The sequence below is a fragment of the Mastigoproctus giganteus genome, chromosome 5 (assembly GCF_048544385.1).
Source record: "Mastigoproctus giganteus isolate SK-2022 chromosome 5, ASM4854438v1, whole genome shotgun sequence".
In the NCBI taxonomy this organism is placed as follows: domain Eukaryota; kingdom Metazoa; phylum Arthropoda; class Arachnida; order Uropygi; family Thelyphonidae; genus Mastigoproctus; species Mastigoproctus giganteus.
Window position 1 is genome coordinate 166,371,023 of NC_143579.1, and position 22,842 is coordinate 166,393,864.

At 36.3% G+C, this 22,842-nt stretch overlaps 1 protein-coding gene and 1 long non-coding RNA gene across 3 annotated transcripts in view; one reads left to right on the forward strand and one right to left on the reverse strand.

Moving 5' to 3' along the window:
* Positions 1-18,223, forward strand: part of LOC150085814 (neural cell adhesion molecule L1) — a 263,360-nt gene extending 245,137 nt beyond the window's left edge. Inside the window, exon 7 of one of the 2 annotated variants that reach the window (XM_090373501.1) lies at positions 17,883-18,223. The gene's annotated coding sequence lies outside the window, so the exon portion shown is untranslated. Of the gene's footprint in view, positions 1-13,414; positions 13,756-17,882 lie in introns of those variants that run through there. The other variant, XM_090373502.1, reaches the window with a different exon arrangement.
* Positions 18,224-20,281: 2,058 nt separating this feature from the next.
* The window catches only part of LOC150085815 (uncharacterized), a 39,559-nt gene continuing 36,998 nt past the window's right edge, over positions 20,282-22,842 (reverse strand). The window contains exon 3 of the long non-coding RNA XR_016546940.1: positions 20,282-20,804. This is a non-coding gene — a long non-coding RNA (uncharacterized LOC150085815). The remainder of the gene's footprint in view (positions 20,805-22,842) is intronic.

Here is a 22,842-nt window from a genome sequence, read left to right on the forward strand (position 1 = left end):
AGCAACTACTTGTGTTTCACCAAACCTTTCCATTGAATTAGCCCATAAATGGGTAACATACGCCAGAATATCACCAGTGGATCGACACTGACGGAATCCATACTGGCGATCGTTGATCACACGGAAGGTTTCTAGGTAGTTTAAGAGTTGGTGGTTAATTGATTTCTCCATTACTTTAGAAAGAGTAGAAGTAACTGCAATGGGACGATAATTGGATGGGAGGGATTTGTCACCCTTTTTTAGGAACTGGCTGGATATGAGCAAATTTCCAAGCAGAAGGAAAAACACCTTTGGAATAAAAAAAAAGTACAAAAAGGTGGCAAAGAATAGGAGTAAGTTCAGGAGCATAGGTTTTGAGAACAAGTGGAGAAATACCATCAGGGCCTGGAGCTTTCTAGTATTAAGATTCATCAAAATCCTTCTGATATCCTTTTGACGGAAGACCACAGGAATGGTGGGAGGTGTTTAACCAAGATCATTAATACATGAGCTGGAAGAAAAATGGGATGCTAGCAGGTCAGCTTTATCCTTGGCTGAAGTGACAACAGAACCATCTAGTTTGGACAGAGGTGGGAGCAGAGATGGGCAAAAGTTGCGGGCAATAGCTTTGGCAAGAGACCAGAATGCTCAGCTGCCATTAGGGCAAGGAACAAGTTTTCTACTCTTCGCCTGTTCAAACTCTAGTTTGGACTGATTAATAACTGCTTTACAATTGTTGCAAGCTTTGGTGTAGGCAGAAAATGAAACTGAAAAATTAGAAACAAGCCAATTACGATATGCAGCATTCTTCTCTTGAACAGCCTTAGCATATTTATTGGAAAACCAAGGTTTAGATAAAGACCGAGATTTTAAAGTGGAGTGTGGGATAAAGGATTCCATTCCTGCAAGAATAATTTCATTGACACGATCTGAGCAAACATTGACATCGGAAGTTTTGAAACAGTAATCCGACCAAGGAAAAGAAGAAAAGAAATCTCGCTGGTCATCCCATTTTGCATTCTTGTAATGCCAAACAATACGAGGTTGGGAATAGCCATGAGATAAAGGTTCCATTGGAGAAGAGACAATCACCAAGTTGTGATCAGAAGTGCCTAAAGGATCTCTCACTTCGACCGTGTACTTAAAAGGGTTGATTGCTTGAAAAAGATCGTGTATTGGCTGTATGATTAGAATTGTCCGGTATTCTTGTAGGTAAATGAACAATCTGTGCTAGATCATTAGTAATTTCAAAAGCCTCAGCATCTCGATCTGCTGGGTCGGTGTGACTAGAAAACGGAAGCCAGCTGGAGTTGTGAACATTAAAATCACCAAGGAAAATTACCTCACTGTTAGGAAAGTTGGACTGGAGGAAGTCAAAGAGCTCCAAGCGATTAGTGGAGTTGGGAGAACAGTAGAGACAACAGATGAATTTGACACGAGGTAGAGAGATTTTAAGCCAGAGAAGATCAAAGAGAGGAGATGTTGTTGTTGTTGTTGTTTTGGTTTTTAGGAGCTTAGCAACTAAGGTCATATTGCTCCGGGAAATGCGGTGGTCATTCCCTGACCTTTCCGCATCCTCCGTATTTGGTGGTGACGGGCTCGAACCCCGGTCTAATCAAGAAGCGTGTGCTACGCACTGCTGCTCCTTCCCACCTGGCTACGGAGGCGCCTCAAAGAGAGGAGATTCCAAATTGCCAAGTCTCTAACAGGGAATATCAGAACGGACATATGCACAAGTAGCACCTTTGAGGCGAAAGGAATCATACAGCAAATAATTTGGACGTCTGAGATGAGCAGTAGCTGAATCAACCGATAACTGAGATTCTGTCAGAAAAAGTACATGGGGTTTTGGCAGATTGTAAGTGGAAATGGACATCATTGAGATGAGAACCGAGACCATGTATATTTGTGAAATGAACGAGAATGTGTTTGGGAGGTTCTTTTCGCAGATAAATTTGTTCCAATAGTTTGTCAATTCATGGTGTACATTCAGAAGTAAGGAAAGGGGACAAGGATATGCTGTATGAAGTAATGAAAATGGCTGGATATGAGCAAATTTGAAAGCAGAACATAAGGAAAAACACCTTTGAAAAAAGGCAGCAAAGAACAGGAGTAAGTTCCAGAGCACTGATTTTGAGAACAAGCGGAGAAATACCATGAGGACCTGGAGTTTTCTTAGCATACACAGATGCAGCAAAATCTTTTTGACATCCTTTTAACAGAAGACCACAGGGGGGGGGTTTTGAATAGGCTGTGGTGGGAGGTGTTTTACCAGTCATTGGCGCCTCCGTAGCCAGGTGGGAAGGAGCAGCAGTACGTAGCACACACTTCTTGATTAGACCGGGGTTCAAGCCCATCACCACCAAATACGGAGGATGCGGAAAGGTCAGGGAATGACCACCGCATATACCGGAGCAATATGGCCTTAGTTGCCAATGCTCCTAAAAACAAAACAACAAACAAACCAAAGTCATTAATACATGAGTTGGAAGAAAGATGGGATGCTAGCAGGTCAGCTTTATCCTTGGCTGAAGTCACAATAGAACCATCTGGTATTGACAGAGGTGGGCAAAAGTTGCAGCCAATAGCTTTGGCAAGAGACCAGAATGCTCGGCTACCATTAGGGCAAGGAGCAACTTTCCTACTCTTATTCTGTTCAAAATCTAGTTTGAACTGATTAATAACTGTTTTCCAATTGTTGCGAGCTTTGGTGTAGGCAGAAAATGAAACTGAATAATTGGAAATAAACCAATTACGGTATGCAACATTCTTCTCTTGAACAGCCTTAGCACCAGTGCTTTTTTTGTGATGGTACAGCGTACCGACACCTTTATTAACAGTGATGTGTGACATCTGGATGCAGTACACTTTGAAATTTGTAATATTCCGTAAATTTTTTTCACATGTTTATCTACTATTCAAATAAGCTTAAAATTATTTAACTAAATTTACATTTTTCATTGTCTATTGTTAAGATATTTTCTATATAAAACTGTATAACCATTTTCATAATTCTAAATTACCCAGTCGGACCTCTGTTTAATTATATTGAATTCCCCTTGGAAGTTACACGTAAAATAGTTTCCATTGAGCGAGAAAATTTTCATATAGCGAACGGATTAGGAGAGAATTAACTTGGTACGCCCTGTTCGCATCTCTGGCCTTCAAGCAATTAGTGCTGCTGCACGAATTAAGAGAGCTGAAGGGATTACCATTCTACAACTTAGTGGTACCTGGTAAAAACTATCCGACCACCTACGGAGAAGTCGCGCTGGTCTGCAGTGAGCTGATCAAGATGTATTCCGAATGGGCTCTGGTCCACCATCTACTGCAGTGGTGTCCAAACATTTCCTGTACAGGGGCCTTATTCAAAAAAATTCATAGATTTTAGTGTGTTACGTTTTCCATATCTTGTTGCTTGTAAAAGTAAAATTGAAAATATTCAAAAATTTTATTAAGTACAATACACAACTACATTTACTGAACAAAACATTTGAGTTTTTTTTGATAATTAACAAAATTTAAAATGCTGTTTTAGTTCACTTTCCAGGCAGGCTTTAGGTTGGACACCTTCGTGAATTAGAAAAGTGATTTTCTTTTACCCTGACAAATAACCATCTGTTGTTTCGCGGAAGTGTGTTATCCACTTTTTTTCGGTAAATTTTCCTCATCTCTGTTTACATGGTCACAGTACCTGAATAAATGACACTGACATTTTGGACGGTTTCAAAAAAAAAAAAAAAAAATCCAAATTTAAGAACTAGTGACAATACCGATGACGTGAGAAGGAAAACGAGAACAACAAAGGTATTAAACTTTCTAAACATGAATTGTTGGCATTTTGGCGAAAATGAAGTTAGAAAATTGTCAATTAGGTTACAGTTAAATGCAATTCGTGGATACCTAGTTGATAAGATGTTTTCGGAAGAATTGAAGAATTTGATGGATGCTCTGAGTACGATACCAATTTCTTCAATTAAATGTGAACGAGGATTTTCACAAATGAATCTGATTGTCAGCCCAACCTTCGTTGATGACAAAACGTTTCTGCACTACTGTTTCTTAAAATTGCATGCCCACCGCTGACCCGCTTCGATCCAGCAAAATATGTCGATTCGTGGCTGCTTCGGAAACGTCATTCAGTAACCGACACACACAAAGAGGAAGAAAAGAAGTCGGCATAGGGTGTAGGATGAAAACTTAATAAAAATTTGGAATATTCTACAAAAACTTGATTATAAAATTATTTTTACTTATTATTTTTAGGGGCCATTAGTCTAACGGACTCTTAAAATGTCACTCCGTCCGTCCGTCTGTCACAGCATTGTATCTCTGGAACCACTCAACCTATTGACTCGAAATTTTGCATGGGTTTGCACATCAAGTGGGCCAACGTAGCGCCATATTGATCATTGTTGATAAAAATTTGTCTAAGAAATGGAGGGGGGTTAAATTGTGGGGAGATAAAAATGTTGTCGACAACCTATAGCTACACCGTTGGAAAGAGCTTGAGTATGTTTAAAATATAATTTTAAAATTAAAAATGGCGGCGCCAGACAGGAAAATGTCACTTTCGTGTCCCCCTCTATTTCCATCACTAACGGAGCTAAAAATTTAAAAATCACATTAGCTATGCGTTATTCGATGCTTATCAAGGGAAAACTACTCCGATTGAAATCTATCATTTATAATTAAATGATAAATTATATATGTGCTAAAATTAAAAAAAACAATTTTTTATTGCACTTCAACAGCACGCTGCTTTGTATAAGTAACTCTCCTTTTGGTGACAAAAAAGGTTGCTAAATAGTTGTTAATAATTCTGTAAAAGTCATTTATAAATTTTGCGACAAGAAGTATTTTTTAACAATTTTCAAAGCTGGAGTTGTCCCGGCAAAGAGATATTCAGAGAGTCAGTGTTGAGGTGGTGGTGGTGGAGAGGTGCCTGCACGGAGTCTTGCACGGCCCTCACCTGCCAGTCTCTTCTCCTCCGAGACTTTAATCGCTTCTCCAGGAAGAAATCTGAGTCGCTTCTTCCACCCTTGGCATTCACAACTGGAAAGACTCACTCAAATAGACATTTTCGTTATTTCCTAAGTTTTAGGCCAAGCCAGGGTACTAGAAACTTTTTTCAGTTACCATAAGACTCTCTATTTGCGATATTACACTAACAACCATTTGTGACTACGGACCCTTCATCCTGAGTGTCCGGCACTCAGTAGTTGACCGATTGATTTATTTATTTTATTCACATTTTACTTATTTTTCTATATATACTTGAATAATTAATTTATACTTAATAAACTGTTAATATACTAAATTTGTTGTTCTTATTCCAAAAGCATTACTACAAAACAATATCAGGAAAAAAAATTTTTAGAGTACTTTTCATATCCTTTTAATTTTCAATTTTTCCTGATAGCAAAGAATGAGTACCAGCACCTATTTTTTTACAAAAAAAAAAAGCACTGCTTAGCACATTTATTGGATAACTAAAGGATGAGATTTCAAAGTGGTGTGTGGAATAAAGGATTCCATTCCTATAAGAATAATTTCACTGACACGATCTGAGCAAACATTGACATCAGAAATTTTGAAACAGTAATCCAACCAAGGAAAGGAAGAAAATAAATCTCGCAGTCATCCCGTTTTGCATTCTTGTAATGCCAAACAACATGAGGTTGGGAATAGCCATGTGATAAAGATTCCATTGGAGAAGAGACAGTCACCAAGTTGTGATCTGAGGTGCGTAATGGACCACTCACTTCAACTGAGTACTTAGAAGGGGTGTTTGTGAGAAAAAGATCAAGCATGTTGGCTTTATGGTTAGGACTGTCCGGTATTCTGGTAGGGAAATGAACAATCTGTGCGAGATCATTAGTAATTTCAAAAGCCTCAGCATCTCGACCAGCTGGATCTGTGTGACTAGAAAATGGAAGCCAGCTCGAGTTGTGAATATTAAAATCACCAAGGAAAATTACCTTACTGTTAGGAAAGTTGAACTGGAGAAAGTCAAGTTGCAAATAGAGGAAGTCAGAGTTCCAGGTGATTAGAGGAGTTGGGAGAACGGTAGAGACAATAATATGAATTTGCCAGAATGAGGTAGAGATTTTAAGCCAGTGAAGATCAAAAATATGAGATTCCAAATTACCAAGTTTCTGACAGGGAATAACAGAATCAACATATGCACGAGTACCATCTTTGAGGGTAAAGGAATCATACAGCAAATAATTTGGGCAACTGAGATGAGCAGTGGTTGAGTCAACTGATAACGGTGATTCTGTCATAAAAAAGTACATAAGGTTTGGTAGACTAAGTGGAAATGGACATCATTGAGTTTAGAACTGAGACCACCTATATTTGTGAAATGAACAAGGAAGTGTTTGGGAAGTTTAGATCTTTTTGCAGATAAGTTTTCTCTATTAGTTTCGCAATTCATTGTATATTCAATAATAAGAAAAAGTGGGGGGAGGGCATGGTGTATGAAGTAATGAGATTGCTGGATACTGTGTATACATGGTAAGAATATACCCAGATCTTTGACATAATGTGGCTTCAACAATGTCCCCCCCCCACATACATACTACTCAGACTCCCTCCAGTCACTCTCTGGTAGAGTAGAGTTAGCAAGATTATACACTAGCTGATCTGGAAGCCTCCTAGAGAGTTATCAATAGGTTCTGTCCGGTGTACCAACTAGTGGCCGACCTGCAAATACCGTTTTAGAGCTGTACCCTCGAAATGTAAGGAAGATTGGTGTCTTTTGAGGTTATGATGTTCATCATAACCTCCATAACCTCAAAAGACATCAAATCATACTGCATGATGGAAGAGATGGAGAAGGTTTGACCAGAACTTAGCTCTGGAGACTAAACATGGGTTCCACCACTTCAAGCCTCCAATAATAAAAGTGGTAGTATTGCACCGGTTGATGAGTCATCTACCATCTAGTGTTGCCTATTAACACAGAGGGGCAACATTCCTCCGTGTGGTGTGGACACCACACCTCGACCCCTGCATACGTTGGTTCACATCTGGCTGGTCGCCCAGTGTGCTTGCACATGGGGGTACTACCATATACCAGCTCCTTGACATAATGTGGCATCAACAAGCCCCCCCCCCCCTGCACACACTACTTGAACTCCCTTCGGTCACCATCTGGCAGAGTAGAGTAGAGGCAGCGAGATTATACACTAGCTGATCCGAAATCCTCCTAGAGTTACCAATATATTCATTCTGGTGGACTATCTAGCAGCTGGCCTGCAAGCACTGTTTTAGTGCTGTACCCTTGAAAGGTGAGGAAGATTGGATCTCATCATGATACTGCATGATGGAAGAGATAGGGCGGTGTTGCCAGAGCTTTGCTCTGAGACTAAACATGGGGTCCATCGCTTCAAGCCTCCAATAAGCAGAGTGGTGGTATTGCACTGGTTGATGACAGTCACCTACCACCTAGTAAACAGAGATGCAATTTACTAAGAAGTAAATTTCTGAAAAGTTAAAACAATTAATTTAATGTCATATTAAATTGTACAAATTATTTCTCAGTAGATTGTCATATGGCTCACCCTGAACTAGCATGCATGAAATTTGAGCTTAGCAGAGTTTTTAACAAAATGCAGCCAAATGGTGTTCCTTTATTTGATTAATATAATTTTCTATGATAGTTTTATCCTATTTTCTTTAGCCATTAAAATTTACTACAATTTAAAAAAATGGAAGGAAATATAACCCACTTCAAGGTTGTTTGAAGATTGTTTTGTGTGTGTGTTCAACTATTCTAGCTACAAAAAAAAAAAAAAAAAAAAAAAACACACACACTTAAGTGTCTGCAAGGAATCTCTCTGAGATTGGCTAACTATAATCCTGATTACAGATTCCTTTAAGAACTCCTCCAGCATCTGACCCAGACTTTTCAAAATGAAGTGACAAAATCGCTATACTATCATGGAGAACATCACTGTGTGAAAAAACAACTCATGACTTTGACAATTAGTAAATATTGAAATTTAATTTTAACCATATTTAGAAATTGATATTATACAGTAAACTTTAAAATTCTGCACACATCCAAAGATGGATGTACCAGATTTTTGAGAGGTATGCCCAGTAGTTGAGCAGTTTTAGAGAAATACATTTCAGTAAATATTACACACAAACAACTGAAATAATTTACATTTATGACTATCTTGTCATTTCATTTGTTTTTGCAGGCAGTAGAACTTGAACTCCATGTATAATGCAATGGTTTTAATTCTCACAACTCGTATTGGCCCTGGTATTAGGGCCAATACGAGTTGCCCCTGGTATTGCTTTTAACAGATAGCTCTAATTATATTACAACTTTGAAAACTGATTTCATTTACTGCTGAAACATGGAAGAAATCTTTACACCTATTTTGTCTGCGTATTGCACTAGAGACAACCTACCATTTGATTAAGGGCCAGTTAGTCCTGAAACACACTGACATAGAAATCATCTTTTTAAAAAGGTTTATGATGTTGCAGAGCAGATATCTTTTAAGGGCATAAAAGGTGATATAGTTGTACACATTGGCACTAATGCTATTAAGAGTAGGAGACCAGCAGAATTACTTAACACGTACCGGTCACTGTTGAAAAAAAGCCATGAATAGGGTTGAAATTGAAAGTGTCTGCAATTCTGCCTAGACACGATAGGAGGAAGTATATGATGAGAGCCTTGTCAATCAATTCGTCCCTGGAAAGATTGTGCAAGGCTCAAGGTGTAGAATTTTTTTTAGCCTGGTCTGTACTTGTTAACAGGAGAGACTGCTTCTACAGGGATGGGATACACTTAAATAGAAAGGGTGCAAGAATATTTGCTGATGATATCGAGGCAGTGTTACGTGGGTCGGAAAACTGCTAGCCTGGGGGGGGATACAAGGACTAATAGATTAACAGTAGCCACTGGCAGAAGTGAAAGTGATTCTTGCACTGCTTCTATTGGAATGAGCAGAAGCCTGAAAAACAAGATGCAGGATATGTCAGAGACTCGGAGTCATTGCAGTACAAGTAAACACATGGGTTGTGTTTGGGTAGCTAAGAATAGAAATAGGTGCATGTATACTTGTGTGTACACCAATGCTAGGAGTTTAGTAAATAAATTTGATGAATTTGAGGTATTGCTCAAAACATCAAAGGCAGATATTGTTGGGATATCAGAGACGTGTTGTCACACAGATATAAGGAATGCAGAACTGGAATTTGGGGAGTACAACGTCTACAGAAAGGATAGACTGGATAGGAAGGGAGGAGGGGTTATGCTATTAGTTAAGAAATACATAAAATCCAAGGAAGTGAAGCCAGTGGACATCGCTGGACAGTGCAGTGTCGAGTCAGTTTGGTGTGACATAAGCATTGGGAGATCAAAATTGAGAGTGGGAGTGTGCTATAGGCCTAATGACTCTGATGAGTATAATAAGAAACTGTACAGGGAAATAGAGTGGGCCAGTAAATCAGAGAGTCTTATAATGGGAGATTTTAATTTCCCAGATATTGACTGGAATTTGGGGGCTGGTCACTCACACACTAGTAAGGCTTTTGTGGATTTATTGGATGATTGTTTTCTACATCAGCATGTTCGGGAGGCAACTAGAGGGAGGAATACTCTTGATTTGATTATCAGCAGTGATTCTTCATGCATTAAGAATCTGCAGATAAATAAACCACTAGGTGGCAGTGACAGTGTGCTGAAGTGGGATTTACTCAAAGAGGTAACTACCATTAGGGGTAAAGGGAAGGGTTATTGCTTTTGTAAAGGCGACTACGATGGACTGAGACAGTATTTAAATTCTCTACAGTGGGACCAACTGATGATGTTGCCAAAAGCAAATGCAAAATGGGAAGCATTCAAAGAACTTATCTTGGAAGCTACTAGGCTTTACATACCAACTAAGAAATATTGTTCAAAGTTTAGGCCTAAATGGATGTCAGATGAACTAATGAGGCACATGGCAGTGAAGAAACATGCATGGGATACATACAAATTAACACATGACACAGAAGCCTACGATAAATACAAGTTGATCTGTAACCAAGTTACAAAGGAGGTTAGGCAGGCAAAGGCAGATTACGAGAAATCTTGGCAAGGGATGCAAAGAAAAACAGCAAAGAGTTCTTTACTTATGTAAACTCTAGAAGGAAGGGGTTGAATCAGATTGGTCCACTTGATATCGATGGGTCAACTGTTGATGATCCTGCTCATGTAGTTAACAAACTAAATGAATATTTTGCATCAACATTCACACATGAGGAGTTATTTAGCGAGGGGAATGCCAGAGGTGTATTCAACTCTAGCAGTAAGCTAGAGAATCTTCTAATAACAGAGTAAAGTGGAGGAGAAATTGTTGAAGATAAACACAAGAAAAGCACCCGGGGTGGATGGGATCTATCCAGTTATATTAAAGGAGGCAGTAGAGGAAGTAAGCAAACCCTTAGCCATAATTATGAGAGTTTCCTTGGACTCAGGGGAGGTACCCACAGACTGGAGATGTGCAAATGTGACTCCAATTCACAAAGGAGGATCAAAGGCTGACACAAGTAATTATAGACCTGTGAGTTTAACTTCTGTTCCAGGAAACTTAATGGAGGCACTAGTTAAAGAAGCACTGCAGGATCATTTAGACAAGAATTCAGTTATAGCTCGGACACAGCATGGTTTTGTTAAGGGGAAGTCTTGCCTGACCAATTTGATTGGATACTATGATGCAGTCACAAAGGGTTGGGTCCATTATTGTTTTCTGTATTTATAAATGATATTGATGATGGTATATCAAGCTTAATGTTGAAGTTTGCAGACGATACAAAGGTAGGCAGGGTTGTCAAGGAGACTACTGATACTATACTGCTGCAACAGGATCTTGAAAGGTTGAGCAGATGGGCTGAGAGGTGGCAAATGAAGTTTAACATTGACAAATGTAAAGTACTACACATGGAAAACAGCAAGCCCAGAGCAACGTATCAACTCTGTGGTACTACACTGACAGTGGTAGAGAATGAAAGGGACCTGGGGGTGGTTGTGCAGGCAGATATGAAGTTCTCTGAACAGTGCAGACGGGCTGCAAGAGTAGCTCATGGTGTATTGTCAATGATATATAGGAATTTTTCTAGCAGGGATAAGGAGGTGATTATTCCCTTGTATAAGGCAATGGTCAGGCCACACCTAGAGTACTGTATACAGGTCTGGAGGCCTCATTTCAAGAAGGATGTAGAGCTGCTGGAACGAGTACAGAGAAGGGCAACAAGATTAGTGAATGGAACAAAGGGGTGCTCTTACGAAGAAAGGCTTAAGTTTTGCAAATTACAGTGTCTGGAGACTAGCCACGAGCGAGGTGATCGGATAGAGGTGTATAAAGCCTTGAATGGATTGAGCATGCTCAATGCTGATAGGATTCTTCCTCTCGCTCAGAATAATCACCTGAGAGGGCATAAATTCAAATTGAGGAAAGACAGATGTAGGATAGATGTGCGGAAATTTGCCTTTAGCCAGCGGGTGGTTGGTTGGTGGAACAGACTTCCATCTCTTGTCGTGGAAGTTGATAGCCTAAATAAGTTTAAGGCTCAGCTGGACAGGTATTTCGAACGAACAGAGGGGTGAAGTGGTTTTTTTTTTTTTTTTTTTTGGCTGATGCTGCATAAGCTTGCTTTCTTGCATTAAATGCCTCTACTAATGCTAAAACAAATGGCCAGTTAACCTTTTTGGAAAGGCCATCTGTTCAAAAGTATGCAATACCAAGGCACCTCAATTCCAAAGAAAAGTTTGTTCTATTGTGAAAATTAAGATTGTTGCGTTATTAAAGCAGTTTAAATCCCACTGGTCACAAAAACAAATTAAGAGCAAAAAAGTATCTCCTTGCTCTTCAATCCTGAAAGCATCTCATGGAGAATGAAAAGTCACTGCTTTCGGCATGTATTCTTAAAGACAATTGTGATCGCTGATACAGTGTGCCACATTTGCTTTCATATATATTTTATTTTATTTTATTTTTTTTTTTGTAAAATGCCAGATTTTACAGAATTCCAAATATTAGCATGCTGGATTCTACAGTTTACTATAATTAGAAAATTACAAGAAAATGTTTGAAATATGTAATCAAAAAGAACATGTTACTTCTCAGAAAATTTCAAAAGACATTTGAATTTTACTTCAATAAAAGATAATTTTACATATAAAGCTCAATAATTATTATTTTTTTCCCCTTCTATAAACATGACCAACAGAATGTAAATCTGATGCAACATAGTTAATGTGCATCATATAAATGACTACACAGCCATGTCATCATTAAATACAATATACGGTATGGGTACTTAACACTGAAAAATAAAGCTTTGAAAGATAAAGCATCAAAATGCATTTTGAAAACTAAATATTAGTGAAATGCTTATACACAGACCAAAAACAATCTGCTCTGACTTATTAAGAATTTTTTTTTTCTTTTGAAATTGACTTTGTTAAATGCAGGTAATGATGAGATTTAAGGCCATCTGATATGACATATTACATTTAAAACACTGCAAAGAAATTAGGTAATTCCAAAATAAGATTTTTCTAAAACAAAAACTGAAAATTTAATTGTGAATATCAACATTATGCTATATTAGTTACTAACACTGATACAAAATATTCTTTTCAACTTGCGTAAGTGTGATGGGAAGTTATTTTAAGAGTGGGGAAAAAAAAAAAAAAAAAATTGGCAAAGCAGTCAACAAAACCTTCTGCAGGCACTAGCATCATATTAAAAATAGACTCTACAAATTGGACATCTAGCAAGACTAGTCATAAAAAAATTAAAGAATTACTTAATGACGAATAAAATAAAAAAAGTTATATACATTTCGCATTTAAACCAAAGATTAAGAAACCTAGAGCACAAAATAAAAAAAAGTTCAAAGATTTCAACATAAAATGAAAAATTCCCAGAACAGACAATTTACTAAAAGTTTTCAACATATATGTTATTTCTTTTTATTTACTTAATTTGGACAACAACTATGGCAGGCAATGACTAGATTAAGTGGTAGCTTAAGTTCTGATGTCTGTTCCCTAGATATTTGCAATTTGTGTATAGTTCATCTTTGCACATTTTTGTAAAGAAAAACAAACATAATAGTCCATAGCTATGTTCCATAATTTTTTTTAAATATTAATAAGCAAAGTTAGATTTATTTCAGTCTTAAAAGTAGTAAGAAGACAAACTTGAGGACAAATACAAAAACAATATACTGAAAAATCTCATTAATACAAACTCTGTTTATACAAAGTATTTATTTATATGAAGTACGTACTCCTATGAAAGGATAGGCTTTTCTATGTAAATAATTTATGTATTACAAAGTTCATTTTCACCCTGTGAGAAATAAATATTGTTATTTTGAATGTTAATATTATTGTTATTTTGTATGTTTGGCACAGCTGTCTGATTATTGCCTCTGGCCACCCGGTTACCTGCTTCCTGAAGGACAGTACTAACTTGTTAGAATTTACTTTTGTGTAAACAAAACCAGTTTATGGTAGCTACAATGTAAGTGCACTCAGAAAAGGATGAGCTGTTAAATTAACAAAGGAATAACAAAAGTGAAAAAATGCACACACTGCAATCTAAAAAAGATGCCCAAAATGCATTGACATAATAGAGAATGTGTTGGCCTGCAGTAACGTTGGAGAAACAACTATTGCATATGATAGTGTCTGTGATGTAGTTAAAAATGCATATTGCACAAAAACTGTGCAAACAACATTGGATTCTTTCTTTAAATTAGATTAATTTATTAAAAAGTTAATGGTTTGTATGTCTCCTTTTATATTAAGATTGTAATTCTTTTTACTGTGATACTAAAATATTGTATATATCAAAATATATACTTTATAATATTTTCACTTCCATTAATTGCTTTTCTCTTAGTTGACCTTACAAATAAAATAGAATCTTTAAAAAATGTGTTAGTCCTATTAATGTATTGTTAGACAAAGCTTTTGTTTTTATTATATTTTAATTTATTTTTATTAATTTTTGATATTATTTATTATTATTCTTAGATATATATAGTATGTACCAAAAAAAAAAAAAAAAGGTAAAATTTTGACACTTGGGGAACCTCATTATTACAAAATGTGAATATTTAAGTCCCTTGAAGTTTATATTCGTAAGATCGACTGTGATTGTGTGTATGTTTATATTCGAAAACATATACATAAATCACACCAAACTAAGCTGTTATGGCACTTTTCTTTTCCTTTTATTTAGTTTCTTGTTTAATGTAAGAATGTATTACAATGTATTACGGGGAACATGCTTTGTAAAAAGGATAGGTGGAACAGGACCAGGGTATGTCTGCCAGGGGCAAAGGTTGATGACGTTGTAGAGCGAATATCATCTTTTAAGGGCACAAAAGGTGATATAGTTGTACACGTTGGCACTAATGATATTAAGAATAGGAGACTGGCAGAATTACTTAACAAGTACAGGTCACTGTTGAACAAAAGCCGAGAATTAGGGTTGAAATTGAGAGTGTCTGCAATTCTGCCCAGACACGATAGGAGGGACTATATGATGAGAGCCTTGTCGATCAATTTGGCCCTGGAAAGATTGTGCAAGGCTCAAGGTGTAGAATTTTTTTCAGCCTGGACTGTACTTGTTAACAGGAGAGATTGCTTCTACAGGGATGGGATACACTTAAATAGAAAGGGTGCAAGAATATTTGCTGATGCTATCGAGGCAGTGTTAGGTGGGTCGGAAAACTGCTAGCTTGGGGCGAGACAAAGACCAATAGATTGACAGTAGCCACTGGCAGAGGTGAAAGAGATTCTTGCACTGCTTCCATTAGAATGAGCAGAAGCCTGAAAAACAAGATGCATGATATTTCAGAGACTGCTGGGAGCCATTGCGGTACAAGTAAACACATGGGTTGTGTTAGGGTAGCTAAGAATAGAAACAGGTGCAGGTATACTTGCGTGTACACCAATGCTAGGAGTTTAGTAAATAAATTTGATGAATTTGAGGTATTGCTCAAAACATCAAAGGCAGATATTGTTGGGATATCAGAGACGTGGTGTCACACAGATATAAGGGATGCAGAACTGGAATTTGGGGAGTACGTCTACAGAAAGGATAGACAGGATAGGAAGGGAGGAGGGGTTATGCTATTAGTTAAGAAACACATAAAAACCAAGGAAGTGAAGCCAGTCGACATCGCTGAACAGTGCAGTGTTGAGTCAGTTTGATGTGACATAAGCATTGGGAGATCAAAATTGAGAGTAGGAGTGTGCTATAGGCCTAATGACTCTGATGAGTATAATAAGAAACCGTACAGGGAAATAGAGTGGGCCAGTAAATCAGAGAGTCTTATAATGGGAGATTTTAATTTCCCAGATATTGACTGGAATTTGGGGGCTGGTCACTCACACACTAGCAGGGCTTTTGTGGATTTATTGGATGATTGTTTTCTACATCAGCATGTTCGGGAGGCAACTAGAGGGAGTAATACTCTTGATTTGATTATCAGCAGTGATTCTTCATGCATTAAGAATCTGCAGATAAATGAACCACTAGGTGGCAGTGATCACAGTGTGCTGAAGTGGGATTTACTCAAAGAGGTAACTACCATTAGGGGTAAAGGGAAGGGTTATTGCTTCCGTAAAGGCGACTACGATGGACTGAGACAGTATTTAAATTCTATACAGTGGGACCAACTGATGATGTTACCAACAGCAAATTCAAAATGGGAAGCATTCAAAGAACTTATCTTGGAAGCTGCTAGGCTTTACATACCAACTAAGAAATATTGTTCAAGGTTTAGGCCAAAATGGATGTCAGATGAACTAATGAGGCATATGGCAGAGAAGAAAAATGCATGGGATACTTACAAATTAACACATGACACAGAAGCCTATGATAGATACAAGTTGATATGCAACCAAGTTACAAAGGAGGTTAGGCTGGCGAAGGCAGATTACGAGAAATCCTTGGCAAGGGATGCAAAGAAAAACAGCAAAGAGTTCTTTACTTATGTAAACTCTAGAAGGAAGGGGATGAATCAGATTGGTCCACTTGATATTGATGGGTCAACTGTTGATGATCCTGCTCAGGTAGCTAACAAACTAAATGAATAATTTGCATCGACATTCACACATGAGGAGTTATTCAGCGAGGGGAATGCCAGAGGTGTATTCGACTCTAGCAGTAAGCTACAGAATCTTGAAATAAAGTGGAGGAGAAACTGTTGAAGATAAACACAAGAAAGGCACCCGGGGTGGATGGGATCTATCCAGTTATATTAAAGGAGGCAGCAAAGGAAGTAAGCAAACCCTTAGCCATAATTATGAGAGCTTCCTTGGACTCAGGGGAGGTACCCATAGACTGGAGATGTGCAAATGTGACCCCAATTCACAAAGGAGGATCAAAGGCTGACACAAGTAATTATAGACCTATGAGCTTAACTTCTGTTCCAGGAAAATTAATGGAGGCACTGGTTAAAGAAGCACTGCAGGATCATTTAGACAAGACTTCAGTTATAGCTCGGACACAGCATGGTTTTGTTAAGGGGAAGTCTTGCCTGACCAATTTGATTGGATACTATGATGCAGTAACAAAAGAACTGGATGCAGGGAATAGCTTTGATATTATATACTTGGATCTTAGAAAGGCTTTTGATACTGTTGCACATGGAAGACTGCTACACAAATTGGAGCGGTGTGACATTGGAGGCAAATTGCTGCTATGGATAAAGGGGTGGTTGAGGGGGAGAAGACAGAGTGGTAATCAAATGACACTGCTCATCCTGGACTAATGTTATTAGTGGAGTCCCTCAGGGCTCAGTGTTGGGTCCATTATTGTTTTCTGTATTTATAAATGATATTGATGATGGTATATCAAGCTTAATGTCCAAGTTTGCAGACAATACAAAGGTTGGCAGGGTTGTCAAGGACACTACTGACACTATGCTGCTGCAACAGGATCGGGAAAGGTTGAGCAGATGGGCTGAGAGGTGGCAAATGAAGTTTAACATTGACAAATGTAAAGTACTACACATGGGAAACAGCAAGCCCAGAGCAACGTATCAACTCTGTGGTACTACACTGACAGTGGTAGAGAATGAAAGGGACCTGGGGGTGGTTGTGCAGGCAGATATGAAGTTCTCTGAACAGTGCAGACGGGCTGCAAGAGTAGCTCATGGTGTATTGTCAATGATATATAGGAATTTTTCTAGCAGGGATAAGGAGGTGATTATTCCCTTGTATAAGGCAATGGTCAGGCCACACCTAGAGTAGGTGTGGCCTGACCATTGCCTTATTTCAAGAGGGATGTAGAGCTGCTGGAACGAGTACAGAGAAGGGCAACAAGATTAGTGAATGGAACAAAGGGGTGCTCTTACGAAGAAAGGCTTAAGTTTTGCAAATTACAGTGTCTGGAGACTAGGCACCAGCGAGGTGATCTGATAGAGGTGTATAAAGCCTTGAATGGTTTGAGCATGCTTAATGCTGATGGGATTCTTCCTCTAGCTCAGAATAATCACCTGAGAGGGCATAAATTCAAATCGAGGAAAGACAGATGTAGGATAGACTTGGGAAATTTGCCTTTAGCCAGTGGGTGGTTGGTTGGCGAAACAGACTTCCATCCCTTGTAGTGGAAGTTGATAGCCTAAATAAGTTTAAGGCTCAGCTGGACAGGTATTTTGAACAGAGGGGTGAAGTGGAAGTGGGTTTTTTTTTTTTTTTTTTTTTTTTGGCTGATGCTGCATAAGCTTGCTTTCTTGCATCAAATGCCTCTACTAATGCTAAATGCTAATAATTTATGTATTACAAAGTTCATTTTCACCCTGTGAGAAATAAATATTGTTATTTTGAATGTTAATATTATTGTTATTTTGTATATTTGGCACAGCTGTCTGATTATTGCCTCTGGCCACCCGGTTACCTGCTTCCCGAAGGACAGTACTAACTTGTTAGAATTTACTTTTGTGTAAACAAAACCAGTTTATGGTAGCTACAATGTAAGTGCACTCAGAAAAGGATGAGCTGTTAAATTAACAAAGGAATAACAAAAGTGAAAAAATGCACACACTGCAATCTAAAAAAGATGCCCAAAATGCATTGACATAATAGAGAATGTGTTGGCCTGCAGTAACGTTGGAGAAACAATTATTGCATATGATAGTGTCTGTGATGTAGTTAAAAATGCATATTGCACAAAAACTGTGCAAACAACATTGGATTCTTTCTTTAAATTAGATTAATTTATTAAAAAGTTAATGGTTTGTATGTCTCCTTTTATATTAAGATTATAATTCTTTTTACTGTGATATTAAAATATTGTATATATCAAAATATATACTGTATAATATTTTCACTTCCATTAATTGCTTTTCTCTTAGTTGACCTTACAAATAAAATAGAATCTTTAAAAAATGTGTTAGTCCTATTAATGTATTGTTAGACAAAGCTTTTGTTTTTATTATATTTTAATTTATTTTTATTAATTTTTGATATTATTTATTATTATTCTTAGATATATATAGTATGTACCAAAAAAAAAAAAAAAAAGGTAAAATTTTGACACTTGGGGAACCTCATTATTACAAAATGTGAATATTTAAGTCCCTTGAAGCTTATATTCGTAAGATCGACTGTGATTGTGTGTATGTTTATATTCGAAAACATATACATAAATCACACCAAACTAAGGTGTTATGGCACTTTTCTTTTCCTTTTATTTAGTTTCTTGTTTAATGTAAGAATGCATGAAATTCAGGAATTTATTATTAACTGACTGAGTGATTCAAATTACATCTATAAGAATAATTTAAGAATTAAATCACAAAAGTTATTTCTCTGCTAATGTTGTAACTATTTGCTGATGTGGGAACTGTGTTATCCCCATTAATCCTTAACAACTGACCTATGGTCTCCGAGTACAGCAAATTGCACTTGATTGATTTTTGATAGGCGAAGCTTTTGGTACCCCCAAGTTAAATAAAAATTTTCTGTTCATACCCTGGATGAACATACACTGTAAGAAGGAATACTAGAAGGAATATTTTGTTCATACCCTGGAAGAAGGAATACTAGAAGGAATACTTTGTTCATACCCTGGAAGAAGGAATACTAGAACATTACTGTATTTAACAGTCACATGACTAGAAACAATCAGCTCAAATGAATGTACTAACAGACTCCCTCCCATGTGACCACAAATCCTCTTACGTTATAGGTTATATTCAGTGATAACAAAACAGCCTTAAGCATTTTGTGTAAACAAAAATAAAAATATTAAAAACTGAAGTGGTCTCTCAAACATTAATAGCTATGTAATTTTTTTTACAAATTTATTGTTCTAAAATAGCCAGTTAATAAGTGAACTATATTACAGGTCAGTTCTTCTAAACAGTTATAAACTAATTATACTACATTAAGATTAACTGATGACTCTTAACTATTATTGAAATGTGAAGTGAAGTGATTTCAGCCACCTAAAAATTTAACAAAATCTGCATATTGTGCATGAGAAACATTAGAGCTTATCCCTTGTCAGTTTCAATTTCAAGTATTACATAACAGTAAATTGAAACTGGCAAGTGAATTATTAAATATATTTTTTGCTAAAATGCATCATTTATATATATATATATATATATATATATATATATATATATATATATTTATTTTTTTTTTTTTATTTATTTATTTTTTTTTATTGTTTCTTGGTACTAAATTTTGCACAATCTGAAATAAGAACTTGATCTTTTAGTAGGATATGTGTAGTATTTATATATTTTCAAAAGAAGTTCTATAATTTTTCATGTTTGACACTTAATATGTTTGTTCATAAACTTGGCCATAAAATATTAATGTACAAACATTTATTTTACAGTTACTGCAGTTAAAAGCTATTGTATACTTTCTGATACTACACATCATTTTGAGTGCTAAGGAAATGCATAAGCTATTAAGGGTTAAATAGTGACCACCTTATATTTATCATATATATTATATGATAAATACCTATATGAAGGTAATCTTCCCAATGCAAAACTGTATACAGTCACTTATACCTCCACTCATTTGTGAAAATGTGCAAATGGACATGAACAAAAAAATGATTTCACACTGATACATCTTTAAATTATTCTTTGCATCTTCTTATGTTTAACTGGGAGATATTCAGAAGGCATGCAAAAAATTTTGAGGTAACCAAAAAGTTATATCACCAGAAAACATTTAATTTAATAAAAATATATTTAAAAAATGTGTATATTATATTTCATATAAAATCATATTTCTCATTTACAGCAATTAAAAGTACATATTTAAACACCATTATAGAGAACACTGGTGGCCCTTCAAAGCATGTGCAAAGACCAAAGCAGAAATTTTATCTGTAACCAGTTTTGACCAATTATTTCTTAATGTCTTGTGAAAATGATTTTTATGACACAGATGGTCAGTTGGCTTGAATTCTTTTGTATTTTGACTAACATAAATTGACTGTATATCTTTTGATCTGCATAATGACTGTGAAGAGACAACTGGCATTTTTATCCTATTTTCTTGAATATTTTGGATCCACAATGAAATATCTTGCCTTTTTTCTGAAGGCATATTTTGATGACAGTTTTTTATGTTTGTAGGTAAGTGATTTTTCATATGAGACATTAGACTTGGCTGATGCATAAAGCTTTTATGACACTCACTGCATTTATACATTTTCTGAGGAATATGAATAGGTTCATTGTTCTGCTGATTAACAAACTTGTGACCAATACAACTACTGCAGGGAAGAGGCTTTTTTCGAGTAATGGCCATCTTTCTATGTAAATGAAAAAAAAAAAAAAAAATCAATCTCTCATATTATTTGTGACCTATCATATTAATATATGCAATCTAGACAAATTAATGGAAATGGCTACTTTTTTATTTATTTATTTTTTTTAAACAAAGCAGCAATACATCTCTAATTCCAATTACAAAAACAATGAAAATGAATCTCATGTTTATCACCTGATATATAAATTTATTACCTGATATATTTTCCAGTGCCCAGAATTTTACGATTCTAATAAGAACCTGCAGATGAGGTCAAATGCCTTACCACAAGTTTTAATACCGCATTGAAAAAATTAAATTACCACTATTTAAGCTCTTATCAATAACAACAGATGGAGTTAAAGCAATAATGGGGCACTGTAACAGATTCATCGTATTGTGCCAAAACAATGATGAATTCCCAGATTCATCATCCACCAACAAGTGTTAGCCAGCAAAAGATTAAATACTAAAAGTGCTATGGACACATATGTGTAGCTTTCAAAATCGCAAATTCCATCAGAGGACAATCTCTTCAAAGGAGAAATTTCAAAATGCAACTCGATGAAAATGAACCAGATCTGATATTACAGATAGATGTGAGATTGCTGAGTCGGAGTAAGTTTCTACAAAGATTTCGAATTTTGCCGAATGAAATTAAAAAATTTGTTGATCAAAGGGGAGTTGATCATCAGTAGCTACAAGATATGGATTGGTTGTGTGATCTGGCTTTTTTTGGCAGATTTTACCAGTAAATTAAATGATCTGAATTTGGAATTACAAGGAAAAAATAAAAATGTGGGTGACATGATTCGTAGTATTTCTGCATATAAATATCAATTTTTGGCAATGGCTAAGGATCTCAAAGAAAAAAAAATTCTATCATTTTGAAAATAGCAAGATCATTTCTGAAAATATCCTGTTTTTGAATTTAATAGTGAGAAATGTTTCTGAAATTGAGAAAGTTGTGGATGATTTTGAAACCAGATTCAGTGATTTTAAAACAATTGAAGATGTTGTTCAATATATTTCTTATCCATTTAATACCGGCTTAGATACTAAACAAATTGTGGGGGGGGAGAATCACTGAGATGTTTCAAGTGGAGAAAATATTACTTGAAAATGAAATTATTACATTTCGAAACGATATCTTCCTAAAAGCCAGATCATCAGAAACAGACTTTTGGGAATATGTTTGCTGAGAAAAGTACCCAAATGTAAAAAAATGCAGTGAACTTTTAAATTCCTGTTTTAGTTCCAAATATCTATGTGAATTGGCCTTTTGGTATTTGAAATAAACAAAGGCAAAACTCTACTCTACAAAGACAATCCACTACTCTTACGGACTTGCATACAGAAGATTCTTTGCGGTTGGCTTTATCACAATATATCCCTGGCGCCTCCGTAGCCAGGTGGGAAGGAGCAGCAGTACGTAGCACACGCTTCTTGATTAGACCGGGGTTCGAGCCCGTCACCACCGAATACGGAGGATGCGGAAAGGTCATTCAGGGAATGACCACCACATATCTCGGAGCAATATGGCCTTAGTTGCTAATGCTCCTAAAAAACCAAAATAACAACAAATAACAATATATCCCCGATTTTGAAAGCTTGGCAGATGACATGACAGATGACACACAAACTACATATAAATTAAAAATTTAAATATGTATGAATTTAAAATAAGAATTTTGAATTGAATTTTAAAATTTATAAACGGCATTTTTCAATATGTGTTGATTAACTTTTTTAAGCATGTACAATGAAATTCTTGAGCTGGTAGATCACGGTACATTTTAAAGAAAAAAAGTAGATTGCATTGCAAATTAAGTTGCCCACCCCTGATCTATTGGGTTGCAAGAAGTACTGTTACCCCACCAAACAAAAAAAATTTGTGCCATGTGTTGATGCTTTAACAATTGTAGTTTCTGTACTGCAGATGTGTGCACTTTAGGGTTCTCTGATGCAGTTTTTTCTTTAAATGAAGGTTTTGTAGTTATGTACACAAAAACTATTTGAAGCCAGTTGCATAAAGGACAAAT